Genomic DNA, 13517 nt, shown 5'->3' on the forward strand with positions numbered 1-13517 from the left:
TGTCTTGTTTTCTTCAAAAAATGTGTTCATATTATCACAGATAATAAAATCAAACAAACCACAAGGTACACTGTTGGGAGATGCTACCTGCTGCTTAGGCTTATGAGTTGCATTTGGGTTTACCAGGATGAAGAAATGTGAACAGCAAGGTGGCTTTCTGGCAGCTTTCTCTATAGTACAGTACTGTAATGTTTGCTGATTACACCATACAGTATGGTACTATAGTGTTATGTTCTGTTATACATTACAGCACTGCATACAAGAGTTAGGCAAATAAAAGCAAGTTATTTCATTGGAGTTTCCTTTGACCATTTCTTTGTTCTGAATGTTGTAAAGTACATACTATATCCAATCTTCATTTAGTGACAAATTCATTCAGTGACCTAGATATGGGCATCCAACTGGGTAATTAAAGAGGAATGTCTGTGTTATCATTTTTATATGAATACTTTGGGCGGTGAAATGAATCATCTGAGTATTCATTATTTCTTATGGGGAAATTCACTTTAATATACAAGTGCTTTGTATTACAAGTGTGTTTCTGGAAGTGTGCTCCATTTATTGTATAATGATAAATTACCATTTCATCAATGCTACCAACATCAATACAATTAAATATATAAAGTAAATGTTAATAGATTTGAAGGGAGAGACAGACTACAATTTTGTAATAGTTGAGGACTCACCAGTATCAATTTTATTATGCACAGTGGATCTCCAAATTCACAGAGGTTACTTTTCTAGGGCACTGCAAGTTACAAAAAGCTGTGAATTTCTGATATAGTTAAAAAAATCTATAGATACCTATTTTTATAGTTTAAACTCTAAACATACTATATTTCCCACAGTTATATAATTTAACTTAAAATATGGTATTAAGAAGGTGCAGGGCATTTTGGTAGCATCTTAGGGATTTTAGAACTTTAAGAAGAGCAAAACTGAGACCACTCAAGATAGCCACAGGTGGTGCAGCAACCTGCTCTGATGCCGGAATGGGGAGGATGTTGGTGCATCTGTTGGAGATGGGTTACAGGGCAGCAGCCTATTAGCAGCAAGAACTGAATAACACTGTCGGATTGGCTACTTACAAACCTCGCGCGGGGGGTGGGGGGAAGCACTTATAGAGGATATTTGCCATTTCTGTGAAATTGCAAGGGTTTCTAAGGAAAAGCCTGAGAATGAACTCTGAACTGCGACTTTGCAGGGTATGCTGTATTGCCAGTATCTACCAAAAAAGATAATAGTGGAGAATTCTGGAGCTCCCTTTTTAGTAATGGACAGATCATTCATATAGAAAATGAACATGGAAATAATGGACCTGAACTACATTTTAAACATGATGAGCCTCATAAATGTACAACGGATTTCCCACCCAATAGCAGCTCTAACTTTTTCAAGGACATATAGAACGTTTTCCAAAATAGATCATGTACTAGTCCACAGTGCAAGTCTTAATAAGCTTAAGATGACTGAAGTCATTAAAGATCCTTTCTGAAAACAATGGTATGAAACTAGGAATTGACAATGAGGAATTTTGGAAAATTCACAAATATGTGGATATTAAATATGTGCCTGAACAACCAGTGTTCCAAAGGAAAAGTTGAAAGGAAGTATGTTAAATATCTTCAGACAAAAACAAATGGAAACACACATGTTAAAATTATGGGATATAGCAAAAGCAATTCTAAGATAGCAGCTTATAGCACTCAACTTCTGTGTCAAAAAAGATGAAAATCCCAATAAACATCCTAATTTTACTCTTCAATTAGGAAAAGAACACATAAAGCTAACATTGGTGCAAGGAAATAAATAATGAAAGTCAGAACAGAAATAAATGAAGTTGAAGCTAGAAAAACAGTAGAACAGATCAATTAAATTTATAGTTGATTTTTTTGGAAAGAAAAATAAGCAAATCTTTGAATACACTGATGAAAAAGGGAGAAGACTCTAATAGATAAAATCTGAAGCAAAAAAAGAATATAACTGATACCACAGAAATACAAGGAGTCGTAAGAGTTTATTATGAACAATTACACATCAACATTTAGGATAAATCCAGGACCTTATGACTTTACTGCTGAATTCTACAAAACAGTGAAATAACTAATATCAATTCTTTTCAAAGTCTTCGAAAGTGAAAAGGGATGAATACTTCCAAACTAATTTTATGATGTCAGCATTACTCTGATATCAAAGCAAGATGGGGACATTACAAGAAAAGAAAATTACTCATCGATATCCTTCATAAATATAGATGGAAAACTCCTCCACAAAATACTAGCAAACCAAATTCAACAGGAAACTTTGCATATGTCAAGCCATCCTTGCATCCCAAGGATAAATACCATTTGGTCAGGGAAGCTAGGCAGTTTTCTGCTTGGGAGATTATACAATAACAAGTTATAATTTTTAAAAAGAATGAATAATTTCTTTCCCTTTTTCTTCTTATTGTTAATACGTGCCCATTAAAAAAAACTTCAGAAAGCACAAAGAAGGATAAAAGTCTCCCATAATACGCTTACCAATGAACTGGAATCACATTGTGTGCTATTTTTTTTTTTTTTTTTGTACCGAGGATCAAACTCATGACCTTGCATTTGCCAGGCAGGTGCTTATGCCACTGAGCTAAATACCCAGCCCCACATTGTGTGCTATTTTAAAATGTTATTTTTCATTCAGTTATGTACCATAAACCCTTCTGATGTTTTAAAAATGTATTTCTGCTGCAGGTATAACAACAAACTCAAATGTGTGGGTAGACACACATATGGATATAGACATGGCGACATACAGATATGTTTAGATACAACATAAAAATGAAGAGAGAAAGCAAATTCAACCTCCCTATAACTTAAATGTCTTTATCAGCATTTCCCAGAGCTCTCTGGCCTATTTGCAATGTGTGTCACTTTCCTAGTGTTTCTTCCCTCTTGTCAGGGACAAAATTGTCAGCTTTCTTAGGAAAGGGACAAAATTGTCAGCTTTTCTTAGGAACAAACCTTACAGGAGCGAACCTTATCATGACCTCCTAGAACTTCCTGCGGGACTTCTATTTAAATTAGTCTGTGGCATTATGCTTAAGCATTTCTTTTCTCTATCTTTACTCTCCACTCTTTGAAAGGGAAGGAAAGGCAGGGAAATCATTTAGGTTGGCAAAATTACCAAGCAATGTATAAGAACTTGAATAAAATTCTTCTCCACATAACCTTAAATAGAAATGGGATTATCAGGATACTCACTACACTTCCATATTTACACCCACTTCACCTCGACAAGGAGTGAATTTGTTCATCTTCACGTTTTTATAAGCATCTGTTCCATGCATAATCTAAATTATGCTCTGGAGCACAAAAAGGAGGGAGATACAACCCCTGTTCTGAAAGAGCTCAATGATCAGAGGAACCTGATTGTGGCGGCACATGCCTATAATTGCAGCACTCTGGGTGGCTGAGGCAGGAGGATTGCAAGCTTAAGCACAGCCTGGGTAAGTTAAAGACTGAGCGAGACCCTGCCTAAAAAAAAAGAAAGAAAGAAAAAGGAAAAAAAAAACTATGGAGATACAAGAAAATAAACAGCATGGTAAAGGTGACACGGGCTTGTGTGAGACCCACACAAGGAGGTCTGTGGTCTTGTTGGCAGAGGTGGAGTGGAGGTCAGAAGGGTGCTAAAGAAGATGACTGTGGTTACAGGAAAGAAGTCAGTCCTTTGTGCAGCTTAGTGTTTTCACACACACACACACACACACACGCACACACACAAAATGCTCTGAGCTCAGTAGCTGGATTAGGAAGAGGTTTTTCTCATTAGCAGTATGTTCATCTTTTCAAAAACTTACTTTGGGCTCTTTGAGTACTAGAAGGTATTACCTTCTTTAGCATACTAGAAACTGTTAAAGGAGTGACTGTTTATAAATGAACACATGGGTAGTTTATTAAAAGCTATTGAGGAATTGAAGCAAAAATTGCTACGTTTACATTAATGAGCAGTTATTCTTGGGCTAAGCATTTTAAAAGCTATGTTTCATTTGATCTTTATGTTTCATGAAGCAAGTCTTATCTGCACTACTCAGAAATTGCCTTTAATCCCAGCACTGGGAGGCTGAGGCAGGAGGATGGCAATTTGAGCCCAGTCTGGGAAATTTAGCAAGACCCAGTCTTGAAAAAAAATTTTTTAAAAGGGCTGGAAGTGTAACTGAATTAGCTCAGTCCCCAGGATGAGGTATGTGTGGGGGATTATTATTATGTGCATTTTATTTAAAAAAGGGAATATTGGAAAGTTAAATGTTTTGTCCAAAAAGGCGCAGCTAATAAGTGAAAAAGATGATTCAAATTTGCATGATACATTGAATATACTAAAATGTGGGGCTTTTCATTAAAGTCATTAGAAAGGGCTCTCTGAAAAGAGAGGGTATTCTATGCTAGAAATCTCTGATAATTGAAGAGAAATTAAGAGTAAAATTAAATCAAGCTACTTCCATGTCACAACTACTAAACCACGTCTTGCGATAAGGTCTTCTGCCACCAAGTTACCATGGGTTAAAATCACCATGAGCACAAAGGGAAGTTTGAGTCAGTTGTGCCAGATAATTTTATCTGGAAGTATCAGGCAAACATGAAAAATGCCCTGATCCAGAGGAAAAAAGGCAAGATTAGATTGGAAATAGAATAGGCTAGTCTCTGAGTCTCCAACCAACCAACAAATGGAAAATTATTTGATTCAGGTTTTCCTGCAAACTTCCTAGCTAACGTGCCCTGCTATTTCCCTCAAATCACATGCGATAGATTAAAGAGATAATGATATTTGCATAACATAGTTTGTTTTCCTTTGGTCTATGCAGAGAACTGTTACCTCTAATAACAATTATTGCTAGCTCTCTGCAGTTACTCATGTCTTTAGGAATATGCCTGTGAGATTATAAATAGGTTTTATATTTGTAGAAACACATAATATTTTCTCATTGAAAAAGTTGTAACAACATTTTATGAAAAACACGATCTAGTTAAATTCGTTTAGCAATGCATGCTACAATTGAGGCTAAAAATGGCCTTTCTGGTTTTCTACATTTCTTCTCCCACTGCCTTTGAGGGACAAAATTAAATACAAGCATCAAAAATACTAACTTAGCATTTAGAAGCATCGCCTGTAGTTCAGAAAAGTTTCTTCCAGTTAACCATTCTTTCAGGTGTATTTTATTTTATTTTGGTGGGAATTATGATGGTAGTATCTCTCTTTTGCTGTAAGTATAATTATTGTAATTATCATAAAAGTTTTTGGATATTATGCCAAAATCTCAAGTCAGAAAAGAATATATCAAACAAAAAAGCTTTTGCATGTCAAAGGGAATAATCTGCAAAATAAAAGGGTAGCCTTTAAATTGAGAGAAAATACTTGAAAATATTATCTCTGATAAGGGATTAACATCCATGATGTGTAAGGAACTCACAAAATAGGCGAAAGACATTGGTATGGTCTGGATTTTAAATGTCCCCCTAGGGTCCCATGGTCAAACTCTTGGTCCCTGGTACTCTTGACAAGAGGTAGAATACTTAGGAGATGAGATCTAGCATAAGAAAGTTAGGGACATGTCGTAGAAGACATGTCCTCTTCTACTCTGCCTCATGGCTGCCATAAAGTGAGATGTTTCCTCCATTACCCATTTCCCACCATGATTTACCTGTCTTGCCACAGAACATAAGCAACTACCCGTGAACTGAGACCTCTGAAACCGTTAGTCAAAGTAACCTTCCTCTTTGCAAGCCGATTATCTCAGGTATGTGTCAAATTACATAGATCCGAATACATATTTCTCCAAAACGTCACTGAAAGGGCCAACAGGTATGCAAAATTGTACCCTCAAATTACTAATCATCAGGGAAATACAAATCAATATTATGAGATACATCACTTTTACTAGGATGGCTAGTCTCAAAAATGAGAGTTAACATTTTAAAATTTTTCGTCACTAGGTTATTTTAATTTAATTTTTTATTTTAAAAAGGATACAATCAAACAAAACTAAACAGAATAAAGCCAACCAGAAGAGAACAATGAAAGTAATAAAGGACTTCAAAACAAAATAATAGGAAATCAACAATGGCCAACATAATGTCTCTTTTCTTAAAAGAGCTGTCCATACCATCGAACATAGTAAAATCCCACAACACAAAACAGAATAAAACCAAGCAATACAAAAGAATTAAAGTATGTTTAAAGAGAATAAAACTAAACAAAATAAAACAGAATAAAGCCAATGAATACAAAACAGTGAAAGTGATACAAGACTTCAAAATGAGGTAATAGGAAATCAACAGTGGCCACCATAATGCCTCTCCTTATCTTCAAAATTGTCACCAATACCATCAGACATAACAAAATCAAACAAAACAAAGCCGAATGAAACCAATCAAAATAGAACATTGAATAAAACAAAACATAAAAACAAAACAAAACTGAGGACAATATTGAATTCCAAAAACAAAACAGAAGGAAACCCCTGTATTTGCTATACTGCACAATGTTATCCTCTTAATAGATGGATGCCCAGACCACTGGCCTCAGGCCTGCAAAGCTGACCATACAACAGAAACATTAACTTGTCTTGGTACCTCAGATGCTGTCTTCCGAATCAACTGCTTGCCTACGGGAGGGCAAGGGGGATGTTCTTGTCTCCCAGCCCACGTGCTGGTCAGCTCATAGGAATGGTGAACTGGCTGTTATTCTTGTTATTCCCCTCAGGCTCAATATGACTTCCACCAACTCACAGGAAGGGTGAATTTGGCTTGTTCTCCTCCCAAGATCTGAATGGCTTGTGCTAGGTTCTGGGAAGGCGAGTTGGCTTCTCATTCTTCTTGTTACTCTGCCCAGGCCCCAATAATATATTTTTGATAGGCTATGAAATAAAAGAAATCCCCAATACAAAAATTTTTTGTTTAATTGAGGATTAAGAAATTTATGCAATTGGATTTCCAGGACCAACATTCATTAATAATAATGGAAACATCAACAGCAATTTTTGTATGATGTGTTGCTCTAAAACTTCAGATATAATAAAAATGAAGATTATTTTGCTGAGTCTGCATTAAAAGCTGTATCAAAGAAACAAAAGAAGGCATCACATAGGTGTAAGATAATGAGAGTCATCAGAGTCAGGGAGAGAGTGAGCTGACTGAGCACCAAGAATACAGGACACAAGGGGCATCTTGTGTTTTCTGCCCTGACCCCACATTCTGGGTTGATCGGCCTCCCACATAGTCACGAATTTTCCCAGATAGCTGATTCTATTACTTTTCAATACTTATATACTTATTACATTTATCAGGTTTTAGAAAATGAAAAACTTCAAATTAGACCAAGAGGAATTTCGGGCAGAAATTCATTTTACATTTCCTCTCACCACACCCATACAAATAAACCTTCATGTATACTTTATGTGATGTGCTGTTTCAATTAAAATTAATTTCTTATGAAATAAGTGAATATAGATTTTTTTCTTTTTTAAAATACACCTGCCTAATATATGGTGGTAGAAATTATATGTTATCACAGTCTGAAAGACAGACAAGTAGATGGTAAAGGCACACGGAGGCAGCTGCAGACTCTGGAAAGAGAGCAAGGCCTTTCATCTGGGTGATGAAGATGCTGTGTGTCCACATCCATTGCTTCTGCCACACTGGGCCGGAGGGTCAGTCTCTCGATGAGCTGCAAGATTCATGGCTGCAGTAACATCTTACTGTTTTTATATTCTCTGATCCTTACTCTGCTTAGTAAAAGTCAACACTAGTTATACCAGATTCACAACAGCTGAGATGTCTGTCCTGCAGGGAGCTTTCTACTCAGTGCAGTGCTGTACTCTCCTCTGACAAGCACTACCCACAGCCCATGTGGGACTGATGCCCTGTTAGTCCCAGCTCATAAAGTACTCTTGCATTCCACAGCCATATCCCTATGTTTCCTCTTCCCATCACACGCAAGCTATGGATACTATCCACCACACGACTTTCATTTGAGCAAAAGTACAATATGATTTGAGAAGTACTAAGTTTCATTTCAGATAGACATGGAGGTATATTTTTGGAAGTGCGTCTTGAACAGTATCTCTGCTTTGAAACAGATCATCAGGAATGTCTCAATGCAATCTGGTTTCCTCACAGAGAATACAGGTCCCCCATGCATGAACAGGATAGAACAAAGATGCCTTGAATCTTACCACTGACTGGCCTTTGTGTCTCTGAGTCCTACAAGTGGATAAAAAATTTTGAAGTGTTTTAAATTTCACATACTTGCTTAAAAAGTGTGTCCTTGTTTTGTAAAAATCAAAACTTGTGAAAATACATATAAACTTCAACTAGAGCATTAAACAATGGGTTGTAATAAAATAAAGAAATGAGAGTGCTGCCAGAATGGGGAAAGCCAGACCCAAGCCTCCCTCAGGGAGTCAGTGTCATTCGCAGACTGTGGAGGGAGACAACCAGGCCTCAACAGGAGGTGATCCCTGCCAATAAACCATATCATTTCATTGTTTTCTTGGGTTGGGTTTTATTCTCTTTTGTTTTGTTTATGTTAAAAATCTGATGGCAGGAGAAGCTATTTAAAAGATAGCAAGACTTTTTTTTTTTCCATCGGTACTGGGGATCAAACTCAGGACCGCCTGACGCTGAGCTAAATCCCCAGCCCCAGTAGCAAGACATATTATGGTAGCCATTTTGGATTTACTGTTGGCTTGTTTTGAAGTCCTTTATTGCATTCATTGTCTTGTTTTTCTTGTTTCTATTCTATTCTGTTCTGCTTGATTTTTACTATGTCTGAAGGTATCTGCAGCTATTTAGAAGACAACAAAAGGCATTATGGTAACTATTACTGATTTCATAAGGTTTTGAAGTTTGATATCACTTATACTAGTTTATTTTGATGGGTTTTACTCTGTTTTATTTTCCTAGGTTTTATCTTCTTTAAAATAAATTGAAAAATATTGAAAGCAGACTGATGTGTTAGCAGTAGTTGTCTTTAAGGAGTGGTATAGTTTATGATTTTTATTTTTTTCTTTATGCCTTTCTATGTTGTAAGATTTTCATAAAGGACTATATTATTTTTGTCAGCAATTAAGACTAGTATTCTTATGGAAATTTGTTTTTATTATATTGACAAATGAACTACAAAACCTAAGGTTTTTATTTCAATAATAAAGAGTTAAAAAATTGTAATTTTAGGAAGAGTTTTAAGTACAAACGAATTGCCCCAATCCAAATCGCTAATGAAGCCTTTTCCGCCTTTTTGTTGTTCAAAGGAAGGCAAATCCCTCAGAGGCTATTATTCCTGTTGGTAGGACAATTCCATCTTATCAGGAGCCAAGATCATAGAATCATTTCAAGATCAAACCTTGGACTTGATTTAATTACTTCCAGCCTATTATACAGCCGGTGTTTTCTTATTTCTTTTTTTTTTTTTAATTTTAAAAAGGATAAAACCCAGGAAAATAAATAAAGAATAAAACCCATCAAAATAAACTAGTATAAGTGATACCAAACTTCAAAACCTTATGAAATCAGTAATAGTTACCGTAATACCTTTTGTTGCCTTCTAAATAGCTGCAGATACCTTCAGACATGCTAAAAATCAAACAGAACAGATAGAATAGAAACAAGAAAAACAAGACAATGAATGCAATAAAGGACTTCAAAACAAGCCAATAGTAAATCCAAAATGGCTACCATAATATGGCTTGCTATCTTTTAAATAGCTGCTCCTGCCATCAGATTTAACATAAACAAACAAAACAAAAGAGAATAAAACCCAACCCAAGAAAACAATGAAATGATATGGTTTCCAGGCAGGGACCACCTCCTGGTGAGGCCTGGTTCCCTCCCCCTGCAGTCTGTGAAGGGCACTGACTCATGGCAGGGAGAGGTTTGGGTCTGGCTGTCCTCACCCTGGCAGCAGCTCGGGCATGGTGCTGATTTCCAGGCAGGGGATATTTTTAAATTTAAGATCACAATACATTTCAAGAAAAATAAATGTTTGTTTTTGTATTTTAATTTTCTAAAACTAGACTATATTAAAAACATTTTTATGCTAATAAATATAGGCACACATCATCCTTTACAATGGCTGCATAATATTACATTGTTTAATGCATTATAATTTATTTAGAATATTACATATTGATAGAAATCTTGGTATTCATGATTTCTGGTTACCATAAATAGCACTGCAAAGTGTCAGGACATTTTGGCCTGCTTTCACACCTCCTATTATGCAGCCAGAGGTCTGACAAAACCAAGGTTGGAGACTCCTGGTCTAAAGAGCTATGTTTGCCTATATTTATCTCATAATTTCTCTTGAAAAATTAATATAAGGAGATTTACTAGACCAAAGTGTACATGCAGATATTATTTGTCCCTAAATTTGAACTCCTGCTAGCATTTGTAAGGGTTTCCATTCTCCCACTTACACTCTAAAACTCAAGTTGGTCATTTTTAAGAAACTTGGTCAAGATGACAGACAACAACAAAAATGTCATGTATCTAATTTTTCTAACTTAAGTTGTTATGGGATTAGCCCAATACAAAATATTTTGAAGTGTAGCACAGAAAATTAAGACATTACATAAAGATGTCCTTGGATGTCATTTCCTTCCAATTTAGAATATGCAAGCTTTAGTGCAGTCACTATCAATGAGGTTTGGAAGACAGAAGGATCAATAAGGTGAAAAATAAATGAAAGACTTCTAGTTTCTGATCCACTATGTAAGGGTATGGTCTCCAGCTTTTCTGGCAACAGGGGTCGGTTTTATGGAAGACAGGTTTTCCATGGTTGGGGATAGGGGTTAGTTTTTTTTTTTTTTTTAATCAATATATGTGTATAATACATAATAATTACAGTTCCCAGAGCTAGCATCATTACCTCAGCTTCATCTCAGTTTACCAAGCATTAGATTATTGGGGATGTGCAAACTAGATCCCTCGCATGCGAGGTTCACTGTAGGGCTTGCCATCCTATGAGAATCTAATGTTGCTGTGGATCTGACAGGGAGTGGAGCTCAGGTAGTGATGTGAGCAACAGGGAGCTACTGTAAATAGCTCCTTGGCCCTCTATTCCCCTTCTGCTGTATGGCGTGATTCCTAACTGGGTCAAGGGTTTGAGAACCCTTGTCTAAGGAATTTTGGAGTCTCCACTCCATTCTAATAACCAATAAAAAGCTGAAGAAGTTAAAAAGTCAATTTTCTCAGATGCCTAAGGACAATGAAATCAGAGGCAAAGAACAGAATGATTAATGTCTTTGATGGGCTTATTAGTAGAGAGGCACAGATGAGGAAAGAACCTCTAAGATTCAGAATATCTCAATAGGCCCCTGCAAAACTGAAATGCAAGTACAAAGACCAAGCAAAACAGAATAGACTATCCAACAAGTATGGCGCAAATATAGAAGCTGCCCATGTGTAATGGCAAGACCAGAAGGAGAAAAAAGTGAGGAAAAAAAGAAATCTTTGATATAAAAAGGCTGTGAGTTTTCTCCAAATTAATAGTAAATACCAAGCCACAAATACATGAAGCTTCAGTGGCCCTAAGCAGTATAAATGCTAAAAGCTCTATACTAGCCAAATCATTTTAAAGCCACAGAAATCTCATAATTAAAAACAAATCTAAAAGAAGCCAGAGGGGGACATAACCTACCTCCTACCGAGGAGCGGTAATAAGAATGACATCTGATTATTTCTCAGAAACCGAGAATGTAAGAAGAGAGGACACTGATCTATTTAAAATGTTGGAGGTAGGATAATACAACAACCTAGAATTCTGTGCCCTGTGAAGTTAACCTTTAAAAGTGAAGAAATATAGCCTTTCTCAGACAAACCAAAAAAATTTAAATTATTCTTAGTACATGTATATGGTACATAATGTTTGCATTCATCTTTGGGGACAGATACATGTACTTAACGTATCTCACTTCTTTTTATTTTCCTTATCTTCTGCTCTCTTTTCCTTCCTCCACCTTTTGATCCCTTCCTTATTTGAAAAAGATGTATCTCCCTGTTTTCTAATCACCTATCTTTATAATTATCAATGATTTGAGCTTCTCACACAAGAGAAGTTATGCAATATTTAAGCTGATTTGTGTGTCTGATTTATTTCACTTAACATTACTGTCCTAAGGTACAGCCATTTTCCACAAAAGATTCAGATTCATCCTTCTTAATAGAAGAATACTGCTCCACTGTGTATAAACACCACATTTTCTTTATCTATTCTTCTGATGATGGATATATAGGCTGCTTCCAAGATTTAGCTGTTATTAATTGTGCAGCTTTAAAGATGGACATGCATGTATCACTGTGATGTGATGTCTTTAACTCTTTTAGGAAAATACTCAGAAGGGGAATAACTAGGTGAGATGCCATTTCTTTTTTCTTTTTCTTTTTCTTTTTTTTTTTTTTTTGTCTTTTTCCTTTTTATCAGTACCAGGGATCGGACTCACGACTGCCTGCTTGCAAGGCAGGTGCTTATGCCGCTGAGCTAAACCTCCAGCCCCGAGATGCCATTTCTAATTTTAGTTTTTTTGAGGAATCTCTATACTGATTTCCATAGTGGTTGCATTAGTTCACATTCCCCTCAACAATACAGCGGGGGTTCTTTTCCCCCAAAAGCCCCTCCAGCATTTGCTATTATTTAATTTCTTGATCATAGCCATTCTTTCTGGAGTAAGACTGAATTTCAGTGTTGTTTTAATTTGCACTTCTCTGATAACCAGTGATGTTCAACATTTTTTCACGTATTTACTGGCTATTACTAATTATTATTCTGAGAAGTATCTATTCATTTTAGTTGTCCTTTTTAAAAAAAATTGGGTGTCTTATTTTGAGAGATCTATTTTTATAAGTTCTCATGTCAATCTTCTGTCTAATGTGTAGCAGGAAAAAAAATCTTCCCATTCTGTGGATTTTCTCTTTATCCTATTAAGGTTGTTTCTTTTGCTGTGCAGAAGCTTTTTAATTTGATATAATGTCATTTGTTGATTCTTGACATTATTTTTTATGCAATTGGGGTTTTATTCAGAGAGTCCTTACTTACACATACTTCTTCAAAAATTTTACCTTTTTTATTTTCTATCAGATTACATGGTTCTGTTTTAATATTTATGTCTTGGATCAAACTCAGTATGTGGGGAGAGGAAAAATAGCTTCTTTAGCAAATGGTACCGGGAAAACTGACTATCGACAAGCAAAGGTTGAATTCAGACCCATGTCCATAGCCAGTTTGCTAAAGAAGCTATTTTTCCTCTACTGTATGCTTTTGGTCCTTTTGTCAAAGATCAAACTGTTGAATATGCTTGTTGTGTCTGCATCTTCTATTCCGTTCCATTGATCTTCATGTCTTTGTGCCAGTACCATGCTGTTTTTATCTCTGTGCTAGTAACTTTGTAATTTAATTTCAAGTTTGGATTGCAGTGCCTCCTGCTTTCCTCCTTTGCCCAGGATTGCTTTCAGCATTCTGGATCTCTTCCAGTTCCATATGAATCTCAG

The sequence above is a fragment of the Cavia porcellus genome, unplaced genomic scaffold (genome assembly GCF_034190915.1).
Source record: "Cavia porcellus strain 051 isolate PalLab524CR breed Dunkin Hartley unplaced genomic scaffold, mCavPor4.1 scaffold_7, whole genome shotgun sequence".
NCBI lineage: Eukaryota > Metazoa > Chordata > Mammalia > Rodentia > Caviidae > Cavia > Cavia porcellus.